This window comes from Canis lupus, chromosome 27, assembly GCF_011100685.1.
Source record: "Canis lupus familiaris isolate Mischka breed German Shepherd chromosome 27, alternate assembly UU_Cfam_GSD_1.0, whole genome shotgun sequence".
NCBI lineage: Eukaryota > Metazoa > Chordata > Mammalia > Carnivora > Canidae > Canis > Canis lupus.
In genome coordinates this window covers 2,817,529-2,837,032 of record NC_049248.1, presented here as the reverse complement: position 1 = coordinate 2,837,032, position 19,504 = coordinate 2,817,529, and the positions used below count along the sequence as shown (strand labels likewise).

Sequence of the window (19,504 nt, the reverse complement as noted above, 5' to 3'; positions counted from 1 at the left end):
CGATGTGGGACTCGATTCCGGATCTCCAGGATCACGCCCTGGGCTGAAGGCAGGCGTAAACCGCTGAGCCACCCGGGCTGCCCTATCTTTGTTTTCCAAATGTAATCTGGATTCTTCTCTCACTGCTGTGCTAAAATGGCTTCAGTGATATACTGGTTGCCAAACTGAGTGACTTTGTCTTGGGCCTACTGACCTTTTTGGGGTTTTAAATATTATAATCTCTTTTCCTTTAGAAACTCTTCTTTGTAGTTTATGTGACATTGTTTTCTGCTAGCTCTCTTAACACCTCATTGACATTTTCCAGTCTGTTTTGCTTTTCTTCTTCTTTTTTTAAAGATTTTACCTATTCATTAGAGAGAGTGTGTGTGTGCATAAGCAGAGGGAGGGGTAGAGGGAGAAAGACAAGTAGATGCCCCATTGAGCACAGAGCCTGATGCAGGGCTCAATCTCAGGACCCCAAGATCATGACCAAACTGAAGTCAGACACTTAAACAACTGAGCCACCCAGGCACTGCTCCTTTTCTTCTTTATACATGTTCCTTAACTTTTGGGCTTTCTCATGTTCTTGTAAGAAATTTCATTTTCACTTACATTATTGGTTAACCTGCCTTACTACTCCCAGTTTTATTTATTTTGTTTAAGTTTTTATGGAACTTCTATTTCAAACCATATTTATTACAGAACAAATCTTACATTGTTTGCAATAAAAATAGCAAGCCCAAATACTGTATTTAAAAAGTGTTGGGATCCCTGGGTGGCGCAGTGGTTTGGCGCCTGCCTTTGGCCCAGGGCGCGATCCTGGAGACCCGGGATCGAATCCCACGTCGGGCTCCCTGCATGGAGCCTGCTTCTCCCTCTGCCTGTGTCTCTGCCTCTCTCTCTCTCTCTGTGACTATCGTGAATAAATAAATAAAATCTTTAAAAAAAAAAAAAAAAAAAAAAAAAAAAATAAAAAGTGATTTTTCCCATTTTCTACTGTAAATGTTTTTCTCCTTATGTAATTCCAAGTATGGCATAGTCTGAACACAGTTCAGCTTTAGTAACAAAATACCATTGAAGCCTTGTCTTTGGAGAACTTTCATCTCTGACTTAAGCATCAAGTGGACATATTTTTACAGGGAGGTCTTATCACTGTGTCTTTTGTATGACAGGTTTTGATCTAAATATCTCTAAACAAAACTCTGCCCTGGAATAATTTGTCTGTGGAAGCCATTACTGTATACATAATTCTCTGAGTTATAAGTTATGTTAATTATAATATTGTTAGCTGGTTCATTTTAGTAGTTTTTACTCTAGCAATAAATGCCATTGAAGTATACTTATTTCTAAATAAGTTTATTTTCCAAGGAATACAAAATAAAACAGTGGCAATGATTTTTTTAAGATGTTATTTATTTACTTGAGAGAGAAAAAAGGCATAAGCAGGGGGAGGGGCAGAAGCAGGCTCCCCACTGACCAGGGAGCCCCATGAGGGACTCGATCCCAGGACTCAGGGATCAGTCACAACCTGAACCAAAGGCAGAGGCTTAACCCACCGAGCCACCCAGGTGCCCCAGGGGCAATGATCTTTATTTATTTTTCTAGTAGCAAAGATAATTTTGGTTGTAGTGTGTAATAAAGCCTTTTTTGTTCCAGTTTGAAATTATTTTTTGCAGTATTTTTCTATACAGAAGCATTTCACCATTTTAGTTATTGTTTTGTCAAGTCCAATTGAGCAGATCATCAAGAGAGTATTGATAGTTTAAGATTAGATTAGATATTTGGATAACTTCATTATGGGACCTTGGGCAAGATACTTAACTCTTAAATGTATGTTTTAACCACCTGTTTTGAGTTAGTAGTGACACTTAACCTTAACCGTAGTATTTGTTTTTTAGTGTCCTCCACTAAGCATTTCTGATTTGAATAGATTTATTTGCTTTCTCTCTTCCTCTCTTGTTCTCTCCTGTTTTCCTCTGTCCCTGTTTCCATTTAATACAGAGCAGAGAGATTTTTAGAGTGATGACTGAAGATTCACAATCTCTATCCTTAAACATATATACATGTCTTTCGTTACTATTCAATGACATTATCTCCAGAGAAGGAATGCAAAGAAATGATTCCATGAATAGATGAAAATATATGATTTGATTCAGAATCATTGTTACTTTTTATTTAGCAGCAACTTTGGCTAAAGGCAAGACATTCAATAAGTTAAGCCTATAAATATCTCTTTTACACACTTTCAGGTATACACAAATTGGGCTCAATATTATTATTACCCCATTTTATTTAGCAGTGCCTATTGCAGGCTGGTCTTCAAATGTTTGAAGTCTGTGGGATACTTTCTATCAACTGCATTTAGACCAGAGTGCCTATATTATTACATAATAAAAGCTAAATACTTGATGTGTTGCTCAGATGTATTCCTGTTGTTATAGTTACTTGTTACTTTCATCTAATTTGATAAAAGAGTTCTACATTAATTTCTAAAATCTGACTTTGTCAACCTGCCATTTCTCTGATTGCACATCTTAGAGGTTTTTTCCATTATTGTCTGACTAGGCACTAAAATCTCATAAGGTATCATTTACAAAGAAGAGATATGTCTGTATTTTGAAGGCTTCATTCTTTTCCTTTTTGTTTTCTAGCTGTAGTGTTCAGGATTTTATAGGCCCAAGAGTATTTCTGACTTTGTTCTGTTTCAGAGAGTTTGATTTGTAGACAAGAGTTTATAATCTAGGAGAATGATCTGTTGTTAATTGCATTTTTTGCACCTATTTGCCATTCTTTTGACTTTTTAAAACATCCTTATTGTTCAAGAGAGTTTTCCTCATTTTCTTTCCTTTCAAGCAAGAATATTGCCTAGTGTTTTTGGATTGGGTCACACAAGGGTGGTGGGTTGCCACACCCTCCCATTAACTACTCCTGAAATATAGTGTTACTATATATATATGTGAGCACATACTTGTACTGATCTACCTAACTGTTCTATTGAGAAGTATTGAGTTTTGTGCTATCATGCATCGAGAAGTGGCAAAGGTATTTTTTCTTGGTAGCAGCTGTAGACAGTTACCTGGCATTCTGTACATGAGCTAAAGATGGTAAATTCAATAGAGAAGGGAGGAAGGCTAAATTTACAGTTAGTTAAAATTTGAATTTTATGTGGTTGCCAGATTTAGCAAATTCACATTTGCGATATCAGTTAAATTTGTATTTCACATAAACAATGACTATTTTTTTTTTAGTATTTGATGTCTTGTAAGTACCAGGACATACTTATACTAAAACATTGTCACATATCTGAAATATAAATTTGAGTGGAGTTTAGTATTTTATCTGAAAAACCTTGTACCTCCCAATCTCATTCTTTATCTCACTTCAGATCATAACAACTGTAAGAAATGGATGATATTTTCCTGTTTTACAAATGAGAAAATTGAGGTTCAGCATTAGTGGACTTGCTCATCAGGGTCATTGCCACTTTATGGCACAGTCTTCAGTACAAATTCAGTTTCTCAGATTTCATGTTTACCATATACCTTAACTTTCCTCTATTTCTTGTTTTGTATGTCCTTGTGAGGTCTAGATGCAATATGTAGATTGATAGATTTTTTAGTTTATGTTTTTTAGCTCCTCTGAGTGTGAAGGTCAGAAGTTGGATTGAATGTGTTATACTTTGGTGAGAATTGCCACTCTTTTGCCAGTTGTAGCCTGCTTGTATCCACCCTAGTAGTGACAAGATTATTTCTGGGTGTTGCCCTGATGATTCACACAATACTTTAAGCCTTGCTGCGGGGGTGGGGGGGGTGGGGGGGGGGGGGGGGTGGGGGGGTGGGGGGGGGCCACAACAGCTTAACGTTTTAGATAATATGATTTTATTTGGTAAGGTAATTTAGAACTGTGCTTCTCAAATTTTAATGTACAAATTGTATTGGAGTTTGTTAAAATGTAGTTCTGATGTGGGTTTGGATAAGGCCTGGGCTTTTTACATTTCTAACAGCCCTAACAGTCAAAGCAGCTAAGGAGAATGCTTTGACTGGCAAGGCTTTAGAACAGTGGTTATCTATGAAAGAATATTTTTGGAATTGATCTTTATCCTTTTTAAAACATTTTCACCAACGTTTAACATTATCCCTGTTGATTTCTCTATATCAGCTCATATTTTGAACTTATAAAAAATCCATTTTCCATTGATTTCAGGATGGCAGTATCACCCCACCCATTGCCTCTGTTAAAGACCATCTGAAGCGTCATATTGGCATGGGTACAGAGGCAAGTTAAACTTTTTAGGATACTAAAAAGCATTGTTTTCATTGGCCCCTGTTACCTTGTCATTTTATGTACAAAAACATGTTGAGCAGTATAACAGAGTAACAGGGAATTGAGAGTGTAGCAAGGGGAAGGGAGTGAATCACAAAACTTCAGGACAGTTAGCTGCTTGGGTACAGATTACACTTTTGCAGAAACTTTCTTTCCAACCTCCAGTTTCTATAACCTATATGACTTCGAGATCTCAGAATTTGAGATTGTAGACTGGGAGATGAAGATGAGGAAATTAGTAATCTTAATGGTCAGTTTTAAGGTGATTTGGTTTATTTGCATACACATTGATACTACGCTCTCTTTAAAAAAAAATTAAGCTGCAGTGTTTATCCATTGTTGATGTTTGGTGATTTGTGTTGGTCTTTGTCAGTGAAGACAATACAAGTCTAGTGGAATGGAAGAACTTGACCTTTGTCATAGGCAGGAAGAAATGTATCTGCTTTAATTTTCTTTACTTTGTTTTTCTTAAGGTGCGATTATTTTGTTTCTGTTGTGTTTGGGATGCCCCCACTGGCCACAAAAGACATTAAGATGCTGTAGCTAGCTATTTGGTCTCTGTATTAAGCATTTCAATGTTAGTTATGAGTTTCTAAATTCAAAAATCACTTAAGCTTGTAAAACTTAACTATTTTCAAAGTGGTAGCAAAAATTGATTCCCTTCATATCTTATTATTTTATTTTTAAAGATTTTGTTTCTTTATTTGACAGAGAGAGAGAGAGAGCAGGTGAGCACAGACAGAGAGGGAGTGGCTGAGGCAGAGGGAGGAGGAGAAGCAGACTCCCCACTGAGTGAGGAGCCCTACGTGGGGCTCGATCCCAGGCCCCTGGGATCATGACCTGAGCTGAAGGCAGACATTTAACCAGCTGAGCCACCCAGGTGCCCCTCATATGTGATCTTTGAATTGAGATGTAGAAAGGAGAGTTCTTTGCAGATAATTTTCTAAGAGAACTAGAAGCAAGGAATAATGGGTTTGGAGAAGTGATCATGATAATTTAGTTTGGAAATAATCAGAAAACTTTTATAGAATGTATTGTAAGAGGAAAAGTCTATCAGCTCAGTCTATCATTACCTGATTTAAAAGAGGTTAGTAAAAAAAAATAAAAAAATAAAAAAATAAAAGAGGTTAGTATAAAGCATAGTAGCTTATCTGTTATCATTACTAGTTCAGTTTATCAATGTAACTTCAGGGCAAAGTCAAATTGATTTTTTTTTTTTTTGCATTGCTATAAAAGCTATTTAATTGTCCCTTTGTCCCCCAAATTATGATTCCCCTTCAGTGTGTTTTCTAAATTTTGGAAATCTGATTATATCATTTCTCTACATAAAGTCTTACGCATTTGGGATAAATACCAGTTCCTTGCTTAGCATAAAATAGTTATTTGTTTTTTGTTAAGTTTAGCTTCCTTTTTCTCTACTCTCCTCCAATTTTAAGCTGTAGTAAAAAAAAAAAAAATAAGCTGTAGTCATACTGAGTATGGTTTTCCCCCAACATAACTCATTTCCCTTTTCATCAGGGCTCTATTGGTACAGTTCTCTTTACCTATTACTATATCCTCTGCTTAGTAACCTGGAGTGATCCCTTAAGGAAGTTCTTGTATGACTTTTCAGAAAGTGTTTCCTGATTATCACTATCATGCCTACTTCCAGATAAGGTTAGGTCCCTTTCCTCTGTATACTCTTGTAGTACTCAGTATATATACTGTATTTGCCTGGATGCCTGGGAGGTTTTTGAGAACAGGGATTATTTTTATTCATGGATTTATATCCCTAGTTTTTGACAGCTGATGGTGTTGTTTAACCAAATACTTGTTGATTTGATGAGTAATGAAATGTAAAGAACTTTGCAGGCTATTAAAGCTTAGAGAAACATAGACAATCTTACATTCCACAGCCCATTTCCTCCCAAGCAATGCCTTAGACATATTTTTTTTTAATTAATTGGTAATGTGGGTTCTACCCTTTGGTGAGATTGACCTTTACCTGTGACCTGGTATTTGGTTTAGTTTTTTGGCAACCATATGACCTTGAGGTAAAATTTTTAAAAATATTGTTTATGGGCAGCCCGGTGGCTCAGTGGTTTAGCGCCGCCTTCAGCCCAGGGCCTGATCCTGGAGACCCCAGATCAAGTCCCACATCGGGCTCCCTGCATGGAGCCTGCTTCTCCCTCTGCCTGTTTCTCTGCCTCTCTCTCTCTGTGTGTCTCTCATGAATAAATAAAATCTTTTAAAAAATATTGTTTATTTATTTAAGAGAGAGAGAGCTCGCACGTACACATAGAGCCAGTGAGCAGATGAGTTGGGGGCGGGGAGAGGGAGAAGCAGGCTTCCCACTGAGCAGGGAGCCCGATGCAGGGCTCCATCCCAGGACCCTAAGATCATGACCTGAGCTAAAGGCACACGCTTAACAGACTGAGCCACCCAGGTGCCCTGAAGTAATTTCTTATAGATGTAGAATTATTCCCTGACTCTTTCTGCCTGAAGCCTTTGGCTCCTTTTTGGGCTGTCTACATAAAGTTAAAAAGTTAAAATGTTTTACATATATTTAGTTTCTAAGTTTACAGTACACTTTCACATCTACCATCTAATATAAATGAAGAGACAAATCTATGGTAGAATAAAGTATTATTTTTTACACTCATCATTTCAAACGGAGGGAACATATAGTTTTTAAAAGGCAGAACTGCATAGCAATGCTCCCAACCTTAGGGCTGAAGAGTTCAATTAAAAAGATGAAATGAGTCAATATGTGCTCTTTTGGAAAGAGGATAAAAAGAATGAAGGATGAATTTCTTCAGAACAAAGGAAGCCATGGAAGATAACAGCTCTATAAAGCAATGACTTTCCACCTTCTCATTGATTTTTGTATGTATCATGTAAGACATATTCAATCAATATTTGGTTTCAGAAACATTATGAAATAAGCAATTTTCACTTATAATTACTATAGCAGAGAGAGTGAGTATAAGGTAGTTGCGGTCAGACAGACTGGAGTTGAGTACCATTTCCATAATGTGTAAAATTGTGATTTGGGGCTAATTACTAAACTTTATTGAAGGTCTGGGCTTTTTGTCTATGAAGTTGAATTAATAAAACCTCATGAAAGTGTTTTGAATAGGTCACAAAAGAAAAGATTGATGATAAACATTTAGGTACTTGATATATGATGAGAAACTTATAAAGATTTTTTTTTTTTAAGATTTTCTTCATTTATTCATGAGAGACAAGAGACAGAGAGAGAGAGAGTAAGAGACAGGGACACAGGGAGAGGGAGAAGCGCAAGGAGCCCGACGTGGGACTGGATCGCGGGGCTCCAGGATCAGGCCCTGGGCTGAAGGCAGGCGCCAAACCACTGAGCCACTCAGGGATCCTCATAAAGATGTTTTTTATAGAATTTTATCTGACATAATGCTAGACTAACATTCAAACACAGAACATTCAGTCATATACACACCCTTCCTACCACCTGCAAAATAGGAAAAGCATATTCTGTGATTCTCTGCAGGTTAATGTATGGGGAATTTAGGTATTTAAATTTATGTATTAAAATATAATAAGTTAGATATCCATGTTTGTGGGCATGTGTGACAGTGAATGTCACTAGCTTCTTGCTCTTTGCCAAATCCTTTGCTGTGCATTTTTCATACATTATTTTCCCACATAACCACTCTGTATCATAAATTAAAAGCTAAACAAACAAACAAAATCAACCCTGAAGCTTAGAAAGCCTAATGATCACATAAGTAATGAATTGTAAACCAATATTTAATCCATAGTTCTCTCTTATCATTATATTCCCATCAGGGGCTCTCACATCCCTGGGGACCTTGAACATGTTTTGAGATTGATGAGTTTACCATGCTGATGTTTTGATTTTGTATTTTCATTTCATTGACAGTCTAAAACACAATTATGTACGTATTTTGGGTCATCTGGGTGAAATCCTGTAATTAGCATATTTATCCGTATTCATTTTGTGGTTATGATCTAATTGTTACCAAATATTACTGATATAATTGCAATGGACCAATAAGAAAAGAAAGTGGCTTTTATTTCAGGCAAAGTTTAAATGATGTTATAATGCACTGTAGGAAGAAAACTTGTCTTTAACCACTTTGACAAACAAAAGTTTGGGGACAATTTAATCTTCTTATTACTCAGAAGCACTTGGACCATAGTAGTAAGTTCCATACATATACTGTGAGCAGTGATTTGCCTGCATATTAAATCAATATTGGCAATTTGAATTTCACTGTATATTTTAGCTTTTCTTATATTTAATCTGTAACTCTAGAGTTAATATTTTTGTATTTTAAGTATTATAATTTATGAACAGAGAATCTAGAAAATATTTCCCTTTACGTATGCTATAATATACCTGTAGTCCAGGTGCAGACATGGGGATGAAGCAGTTCGGTTCAGGGGAGTGTTAGAAAGCTTTGCCAAATGCTGCCATTTGAACTTCTCTTTGAAGGATGACTACTTATATGCTAGGCAGAGAGAGACATGTGAAGAAGCACAAACAAAAACACCCCAAAACAAAAATCTTAGTGCAAAAGGGAGTAGAGGGCAGCCCGGGTGGTTCAGCGGTTTAGTGCCGCCTTCAGTCCAGGGCATGATCCCGGAGACCCAGGATCGAGTCCCGCGTTGGGCTCCCTGCGTGTAGCCTGCTTCTCCCTCTGCCTGTGTCTCTGCCTCTCTCTCTGCCTCTCTCTATGTCTCTCATGAATAAATAAATAAAATCTTTAAAAAAAAAAAAGGAGTAGAAATATAGACTAGAAATATAGATGATTGTTAAGGACCTTTGGTGCTAATTAAAGGGGTTTGAATTTTAGTATGAGGTCAGTATATTTCTAACAAAAGTAAAAAGCAAGAGAGGAGTGTACATTAAACTTCTATAATTCAATTGTGGAATACTGAGTTTTTATAAATTAAATCCTATTTTGTTTGCAGTCAGAACTCTATTGGCCAAAGACCCCTTGGAGGTTGAATTTAAATGTCTTTGTGATGAAAATATAGTGAAAATCTTTAGATTCATAAGTTACAAATTTTTTTTTTTTGCCTCCTTTTCTTCCTCTAGGCCCATCCTGTATTAATGAAATCAGAAACTTTACATTTTATTCTTTCCTTCCATTTCAGTGGAATGCTATGGTGGTTAATATTGACTTGATCATTTTCATTGTGTTTTACCCAAAAGTTATGAAGAAAACCACTTCTGGGATTTGTTCATCCCTAGCTTTTGTTTTCACCAGAGGAAAAAAATGTTACCATTACCTACTTAATATATCTACTTTTTATTAATGCTATATTAAAATGCCTTGATTCTCACAGTAGCTTCCAGCTCTCCCTGTGCGTATTAGAGAAAAATGTTCAAGATTTTAAGTTGAACCGTATGAGTGGTGTGTTCTTTCTGCACACCCAACTTAATACACTATTGTGTGGTATGATTAAACTGTGGCATTGACAGAGCCTTGGGGCAATGAAAGTAAATGCCTTAATATCCACAAAGCACTTTTCAGATTGGAAAGTGGGGAAACAAGGTAACAAACTAAAAAAGCTATATGTGTTTCATTGTCCTGTTCATGCTAGAATGTTACTTTTCCTAGGTCATGGGGCCAGCCATCTCCTAGGTCTGACTTCTACCAAGAAGGCTTGGATCTCTGGTTTATTCTGTGAGGCCTGAAGCGTAGAAACAGAAAAATAGGAAAGGGAGAAGAAAATTAAATGAAGTAGGAGTGTTGGAGAAGAAGAATAAAATTGAAAAGGGAGGAAAAATAGAGGTGAGGCCTGAGTACCAAAATTTTGCTCAGAAGTCTAAGGTTATATGTCTTGTTTTAGACAATGATAGAAATTATGATGATGCATAAAATAAATGGGGATATTCCCCATACAGTGCTTGTGCTTTCCTGATATCTTTATCGGTAAATCAAGGAGAAATCCAGAGTGAACAACACAGACCAGCTTTCTTTAAAGAATGAAAACAAATGATGGTGTATTTATTCTGCCACAGATCCAAAAAGTCAAGTCATTATTTTAAGACAGGAATTTTCTTTGGTTCTCTGTTTCTCTGGCACATATTCAGATTTCTTGGCACAGTACAACTGTAGCATTGTGTCATACCCTTCGTGTGTTTTTTTTCTCAGACTTTTTAATTGATCTTGAATATACCAACAGTGCTGGATTCTTTATATAGTTTGGGTAACAAGCACCATCCATTGTAGTAAAACAGCTCTACAAGTTATACTAAGAAATGTGAGAATGGGTTCTCTGCTTTTCTTTTTCTCTGTTCTGGTGCTATTCCTAAGCAGTGTCTTTCTTGGATTTGGGGGATTGTGTGCCTCTTCTGGCCAGCCTAAAACTTCCCTCTTTCCTTTCCTGTGTATTTAAATATGTGGAGTTGATGATTATCTGTTGGAATTCTACACCTTGGCTAAGTGCTGCAGCAAAATAATAGTGCAGTTCTGACCACTACTTCCTGTCCTTTACTGCCTTTGCACAGAGATGCTGCATGGTAGTTGGAAAAAAAAGTCACACTACAGTCATGACAGGTTTCATTTCAGATTTATGGCCACATATTTCAAATGTGCTCCCAATTATATAGGCAGTTCTAATGCAGATATCTATTAAATTTGATTTTACAGGGGATCCCTGGGTGGCTCAGCAATTTCGCATCTGCCTTTGGCCCAGGACGCGATCCTGGAGTCCCGGGATCGAGTCCCGCGTCGGGTTCCCGGCATGGAGCCTGCTTCTCCCTCTGCCTGTGTCTCTGCCTCTCTCTCTCTCTCTCTATGTTTATCATAAATAAAAACGAATCTTTAAAATAAATAAATAAATAAATAAATAAATAAATAAATAAATAAATAAATTTGATTTTACATTTTTCAGAGATGATTATATCCTACTTTGTCTTCCCTTGTCCCAATCCTCAAAATCCCTATCCCGTACCTCAGAGCTGCTGACTTCATTTCATATTACATTGAGAAAATGAGAATCAGATGCTACCTAATGCATCTTCCCAGCATTAGATCCCCCAGCTTCCATGCATCTGTACTGGTGTGTTTTGCGTGTTCTTTTACAGTAGTGTCACTGTTCTGAGTTTGGCTCTACTACTTTTCCTCTTAATCCCATTGTAGTTCCCCAGTTTAAGGATGATTCTTTCCTTTATTTTAAAAATTTGCTCTTTCCTAGCTTATCATAAACCTGCTTTAATATTTCCACCCTCCATCTTTGAAAGTACTTCCCTTAACATGATAGTCTTTTCTAGCTGACACATGCTTTTTCTCTTTTCCTGCTCAGTAAATATTGTTAAAAAAAAATTGTGTATAATTGCTATCTATATTTTCTTACCTTTCTTCAAATTCATCAAGTCAGGCTTCTCTTTTATCTATTTTTTTAATCTATTTTTATCACTTCCTTAAAACTGCTTTTGCCAGGGTTTTTCATGGTATATTTCCAGTGCCAGGTCTGAAAGTCACTTTCTGTCACCTTACTTTTCCTTTCAGCATCATTTTGTACTCTCCCTTCCTTGAAACACTGTTTTCTTTTGGCTTTTCTATTTATTTTCTCTGTCCTTCACTTGTCATTTCTTCTCTGTTGTCATTTTGACTCTCCCATATTCCCCTAGAACTCAAAGGGCTCCATTCTCAGCCCTGTTGTCCTTTTTACATATACATTTCTCAGAAAATGTCTTCAAGTCTCATGACTTTCAATATTAATCATATATTTATGGCTCTCATCTCTTGTGTATATGGGACATATGTGTCATGTATATAGATATGTGTACACATGCACACACACACACGTCCAGAATAATATATTGTGGAGATAATTTCTCTATGATGTCTTTAATTAGATATCAAACTTTGCCCAGAACAGATCTCTTCATTTTGCCCATCCTTTTCAAAACTTCATCCCCAGTGTTCTCCAGTTCAATAAATAATATTGTCATTCACCCATTGCTTAGGTGATAAATCACCAACTAAGTCCTAATTCTTCTCTCTTTCCACTCCCCATTAAATCTGTCAGTAAGTCCTATCACACATCACAAATATATCGGAAATTCAACCATTTCTCTTCATGCCCTCCTATGAAGCATTATCTCTTGCTCAAACTACCCAGATTAGCTTTCTGACTGGTACCTTTACTTCTACATTTTGGTTCTCTACTAGTCTCTTCCCTATAGCAGCTAGACTGACTCTTAAAACTTAGAGTAAATGCTGTCACTCCTTGCTTAAGACTTTTTAGTGTGCTCTCTCTGTATGCTCTGAATAAAACTCAGTCTCCTTACCATGGCTTATAAGGCTCTTGGTCATCTGACTTCTCGCCACCTCTATTTTCCCTTTGTTATATACCACCATATCAACTTTTAAAAAAATGAGCCAAGCTTTTACTATTCTCAAAGCAATTGTACTTATGTTGTCTCTACCTCTTTCCCCGGTTCTTTTATATGGCTCTCTCTTCACATCTCTGTGACTGCTCCTCAATGATGTCTACCCTGTCCATTGTAGCTAAATAAACTGTGCTATCACATTCAGTATTTCTATTACATTGCTCAGCTTTATTTTCCCCATAGTACATGCCACTGTGCTATGAGATGCTTCTTTATTAGTTTATGTTGTTTTGCCTCTTTCAAAAATAAGTTCTATTAGGGCAATGAGGTTATATTCTATTTTCTTCCTTAAAACTGTGCAGTGCTTGGTTGGCATTCAATAAATATTTGCTAAGTAAGTAAGTGAAGGATAACTCTTCTGAAAAATTTGACAGGTTTAGAATGCATGTTTTTTTGTTTGTTTGTTTTAAGATTTATTTATTTGAGAGAGAGAGAAAGAAAACACGCGTGAAGGGAGGGGCATTGGGAAAGGGGCAGACTCCCTGCTGAGCACAGAGCCCAATTTGCGGCTCCATCTCACTACCCATGAGATCATGACGTGAGCTGAAATCACCATTCAGATGCTCCACCAACTGAGCCACCTGCGTGTCCCAGAATGCATGCTGGTTTTAAATTATAGACAAATGTGTAGCTTTACCTTAGTTGATAGAAACTTGAATTTTTATCAGGTTATTTTTATTAGTTTTTATGAGATACTCTTTTGTACTTTATGATACCAGGGAATTATTTCCTAAAGCAAAAGGTGGAGTGCCTGGGTGGTTCAGTTGATTAAGTGTCCAACTCTTGATTTTGGCTCAAGTCATGATTTTACAGTCATGGAATCAAGCCCTGTATCAGGCTCACCACTCAGCTGGGAGGCTTGAGATTCTACTCCCTCTCCCTCTTCCCAGCCCCCCAAATAAATAAATAAATCTTTTAAAAAGATGCAAAAGACTTTTCAGTGACCTACAAAACTCTGCAACAAGGATTAGCAAACTATAGTTTCCTGTACCCTTTATATAGCCTGCAAGCTAAGACTGGCTTTCACATATTTAAAACAGTTAAAGACAACAAAAGAATAGGTGACCTGGATTATAAATGGTTTACAAAGTGTAAAACATTTACTATCTGGCCTTTTACAAAAAAAAAAAATTTTTTTTTGTTCACCCTTGTTGGAGGGTCTGGCCCTTCATTTCCTGTATGTCCTCATCTACCAGTTATGATGTGTCTCCATCTACTTTGATCATGTCTGCCAGGCACGCTCTTAAATTGGGATCTTTGCATCCACCTTTTGCCCTGTGTGGAACACTTTCTCCTTAATACATGCACAGTGTGGCTTATTTCCTCTTTTTCCTTTACATCTTTACTTAAATGTTACATTCACAGTATGGCTTTTCCTGAGCACTTCATTTAAAACTGCAATTTCAGGGGAACCTGTGTGGCTCAGTCAGTTGAGCATCTGCCTTCAGCCCAGGTCATGTTCCCAGGGTTTTGGGATCAAGTCCCACACTGGGCTCTCTGCTCAGTGGCAAGTCTGCTTCTCCTGCTCCCTCTCCCTCTGAGATCTCCCTTGCTCTTGGTCTCTCTCAAATAAATAAAATCTTCAAAAAAAAAAAAAAAGTTGCAATTTCACCCCCATTCGCAAACCCCTTTTCCTCTTTTATTATTTTTCCATTGGATTTACAACATTGACATATAGTGTGTTTTACTTATATTCTCTCTCTTTTCATAGACTATAAATGAATGCTGAGGTTTTTGTCTTTTTCTTCACTGCCATATTCCCAAGATAATACCTAGTACATAGAAGCTTCATGAAATATTCATGGATTAATGGTAATGGATTAGAGTTATTCTGAGAACCAAAATTATAAAAAGAGCTTTCGGTCAAAACACTTCAATTCAGTTAACTTTGAGTAACTTGCTATGAGAGGCCTTGCCCCTCCGATCTGTGGAGAATATAATATAATATAATATAATATAATATAATATAATATAATATAATATAATATAATATAATATAATATAATATAACATGGAGACCAGTGTGATAGTGAGAACAAACATGGAAATGAGTGAAATTAAATGTAAGGTGAGACTAATTATCCCACCCTATGCTCTTCCCTTGCTGATTAAAAACCCTTGAATTGATGCTCACTTCGGCAGTGCCTATACTAAACTTGGAACAATACGGAGAAGATTAGCATAGCCCCTGCAAAAGGATGACAGGTGAATTTATGAAGTGTCCCACATTAAAAAAACAAACAAACAAAAACTGTTGATCATTTAAAGCATGTTTATGTAAAGCTCCACTTTGTTAATGATTTTATATTCTCTGTTGAAATCTTTTTCATTATGGCTTGTTATCTTAAGATTGTTATAGATACAGTGCCGTAAAAATAGAAATCCCTCCTTAAAGCAGCTCTTAAATAATCCAAAAACATTGTAATTAGATGTATAACATGTAAAACTATTAATTTAGTTTCTTGTGTACTTTTGGGGATGATATCATATGAAATTTGTAGATCTATTTATTTATTTATTCATTCATTCATTCATGAGAGACATACAGAGAGAGAGAGACAGAGACACAGGCAGAAAGAGAAGCAGGTTCCATGCAGAGAGCCCGACGTGGGACTCAACTTGATCCTGGGTCTCCAGGATCATGCTCTGGACCAAAGGCGGTGCTAAACTGCTGAGCCACCCAGGCTGCCCTAGTTAGTTATTTTAGAGAGAGAACACATGTACATGTTGTGAGCAGAGGAAGGGCCAAGGGAGAGGGAGAGAAAATCTCAAGCTGACTCTGTGTAGAGCTCAGAGCCTGATGGGGTTTGGATCTTATGACCCTGAGATCATGACCTGAGCTGAAATCAAGAGTCCACTGCTTAACCAACTGAGCCACCCAAGTGCCCCATGTCTCATTTTTTAAAAACATAACTTTAAAATGTTTTTAAAAAATATTTTGTTTTGGGCAGCCCCAGTGGCGCAGCAGTTTGGTGCCGCCTACAGCCCAGGGTATGATCTGGAGACCTGGGATTGAATCCCACGTCAGGCTCTCTGCATGGAACCTGCTTCTCCCTCTGCCTGTGTCTCTGCCTCTGTCTCTCTCTCTCTCTCTCTCTCTGTGTCTCTATGAATAAATAAATAAAATCTTTAAAAAATATATTTTGTCTGTTGGGGCACCTGGGTACCTCATTTCATGGTCTTGCAGTTGTGAGATTGAGCTCCAAGTAAGGCTTTACGCTCAGCTTGGAGTCTGCTTGGGCTTCTTTCTCCCACCTCTTCCCTCCCTCTCTGCTCCCCGCACCCCCCCCACTCTCTCTCTCTGTGTAAAATAAATAAAATCCGTAAAAAATATTTTATTTTAGAAATTTAGAAACTACAGAAAACCATTAGGGAAAAAAAAGTATAACATCCTAAGTTTATTCCTTTTTATTATTTTAATTTTTGGTTATGCATGTGTACACACATGTTTAGAATTATGCTTTGAATTCAGCTTGGTATTCTGTATTTGTACTTAGCATTTTATCATGTCTCTTTGGAGTTAATGTAGATAATCATTAAAATGGTATGACTAATATTTTGAAAATCAAAATAAACATTTTTGGTTTTTAAACAGACTAAAAGTTAGAATGGAATGGTGGTTGGAATAGGATAGGGACAATAGGATTTGTTTTATTCTTTTTTCTGAACTACAATTAAAAACACCCTGACCTACTATGACTTGAAGGTAAAGTCAGGAGTAATAAAAAATCACTCACTCTCAGATAATTATGATAAAAAGTGCTGAAGAATGAAATGGATTTTGATTGGATCAAAAGTTAAACCTGTAAAGTTGGCCCTCAAACCCAAAAACACATAGGCGATTTTAATTAGGTTTCCTACTCTATTTGTCATTATGTTCCAAGTTAACCAGGTTACTGCTACAGGCATTAGTGGTTGCTAGCACTGTCCAGAATTCAACAGATACAGAGTGAAAATAATTATACATCATCTGAAATTATTTTCTCTCTAAAATAGCAGAATATTTGTACCTAGTAAACCACTATTATTAGGAATTTAATTTTGAGAAAGAGCAATTTGATCATGAAAAAATCTTGCTCCATTTTTTGGTCTTTTCTAATGCAAAGAGCCCAATCTGTTTTTTCCATTAGTCGATATGAATGGTATCAGATTAATAAAAATAGAAATATTAGCACAGAAAATTATGTAGTGAGGAGAATCAAATATAAACATGCCTTACATTTTTACTTCTTCTGCTGGTAACTATTTTTATTATAACCTCTGTCATTGAATCTTTCTGTGAATATTCAAGATGGCAGAAAGTACAGATCTGAAATGCCTTGGCATAGCTTATTACTGTGCACTTACATTAGAATGACTTTTTGTCTTACCATCTATGTCATTAATTTACTATTGGATTTTGAATTATTTTTTATAATTAAAATTCTATGCTGAGGAAGCATTTAGAAATTATTTTTTATTTTATTTTATTTTAAGATTTTATTTATTTATTCATAGAGAGAGAGGCAGAGACACAGGGAGAGGGAGAAGCAGGCTCCATGCAGGGAGCCCGATGTGGGACTTGATCCCAGGTCTCCAGGATCACACCCCAGGCTGCAGGCGGCGCCAAACCGCTGCACTACCAGGGATGCCCTAGAAATTATTTTTTAAAAATTCTGTTGCCTGTAAGTGGAATCATATTCAACTCAATCTAAAAGAGAATTTGTGTTTTCAAAATCTTATAAAGAGGATTCCAGTTTTGTTTTTGATGGTATCATTAACTGTATTCTCTGAAAAACCTTCATTACAGAAAACATTAAAAATGCCAGAATTTTTTCATTAATTTTTTAAATGTATAGTTGAGCTAGAGGAAAGTAAAGAAATTTATAGAGGTAAATGTACAAAATCTCAAAGATAGGGTTTGTTCTTTGACAAAATTGGTTTAACATTGGAAAATCTCATTGACATGTTCAGTAAAATAAGCATTCACTCATTCACAACTAAAATGACAACTTTTGGCAGACAAAGAAAGATAAAAACTTTCCACAGAAAAAATTAAGAAATATTCTAGTCAATTATGAATTGTAAAAAAGCATTTCCTTGAATCAGGAGAAGGACAGAGATGGTTTTCATGGTTCTGGAAATTCTAGGAAGTTCAATAGAAAAGATAAAAAGAATGTAAAGATTGTAAAATGATTATAATATGAATATTGTGTGTGTGTGTGTGTATATATATATATACACACACACACACACATAAAATATATCCCTGAAATACCCAAAAGAATCTGCAGAAAAATTATTAGCAGAAGTATTTACCAAGTTGGTTTACATACAAGCCTACATATAGAAATCAACTGCATGTCTACATGCTAGCAAGAAAACATTAGAATAAAGTTAATGTAATAAAATACATCACTGGAATAATTTATTCAGGAAAAGTTCATAAATGTTTAGGGCCATTAGGTGAAAAGTTGATGAAAGATGAGTTTTACACACAGAAGAGAAGGCTGTCATTACCTTAATCCACTGATGAATCCTAGCTTCATTGAGGTGGGAAAACCAGACATTATATGCTTTCCAATGTGAGGCAATATGAAGTATACAACACGATTGTTTAATATGACTTAGAAAGTTGAAACTGATTCTGGTCAAATCTTTAAAGCTAACTCTTAATGTCTAAGAGTGAAAAAAGAAAAAGCAGGAAATGAGTTAAATGAGTCCATGAAGAAACAGACAACCCAAAATGTAAGTCATTTTACAGAACAACCGAATCAGTTTAAGAAGTTAGTATTAAACAAAAGGAGGTGGAGGAAAAAGTAAGGGACTTTTCTTTAGATTAATAAAGGCTTCAAGGATTTAACAAAGAATGCTGTAGACCTTTTATGGATTTTGATTCAAACAAACCAACTGTGAAAAGATTTCTTTTGAGATAACTAGGGAACATTGAATATGTACTGGATACTAGATAACAATGAATTGTTAATTTTGTCAATACCTACATTGTTGAAAACTACTTTTGAGAGATTATTTTGTATAAGGAACTGTGTGTAACGACATGGTGTCTGGAATTTAAAATGACTACAAAACATTTAAGGTGCCTAGGAATAAAATAAATGGAAGTCTTCTATTTGAAGAAATTATAACATTTTTTGAAAACCTTTTAAAGATAACTAACTAGAGAGACATACTTTGTCAATGAATAGAAAGATTCAAGAGCAGGAAGGTGTCTGTTCTTCCTAAATAGATTCAGTGAAGTTTCAATAAAAATCCCAAAAGGCTGCTGCTGAGTTTAGATTGCTGTTGTTGATTGGTTGGTTGATTGGTTGATTGGCTGGTTTTGTGGAACTTGACAGTCTGGTTCTGAAATTTATATGAGAAGTTGAAAAGGTCAGGAAGCACCAACATAGTCCTGATAAGAACAAGGTAAGCAGGCTTGCCTGAAATAACTATTGAGATGTCTTATAAAGGTATACTAATTAAGGAGGTATAGATTTGACACAGAAATACACAAAGATACCAGAGAGCCACAAGATAGGCACACATGTTTCAGAAACTTTATATATGACAGTTGTGACAATGCATGTTAGTATTGCTGGGACAATGAATTATCTATATATATGTAAAAAGTGAAATTTTATTCTTACCTTATATCATACCCCAAAAATGAAATTATATCTTTAGCTTATACCATATATACTATCAGTGTCAGATGGATTAATGACTTCAGTATGAAAGACAAAGTTACAAAATTTTAAAGAGAATATCTTTATGAGCTTGGAATAGGGAAGATATTGTGAAAAAGTCATAGAATTGCAAACCACAATGAAGATT

General features: G+C 36.1%; 1 protein-coding gene and 1 non-coding gene across 23 annotated transcripts in view; both read left to right on the top strand.

Moving 5' to 3' along the window:
* ERC1 (ELKS/RAB6-interacting/CAST family member 1) overlaps window positions 1–19,504 on the top strand; it is a 539,792-nt gene that overhangs the window by 201,307 nt on the left and 318,981 nt on the right. The window lies entirely within an intron of this gene.
* Window positions 14,820–14,924, top strand: LOC119866475. The gene has a single exon (XR_005380224.1). It is a non-coding gene; the product is annotated as a U6 spliceosomal RNA (small nuclear RNA).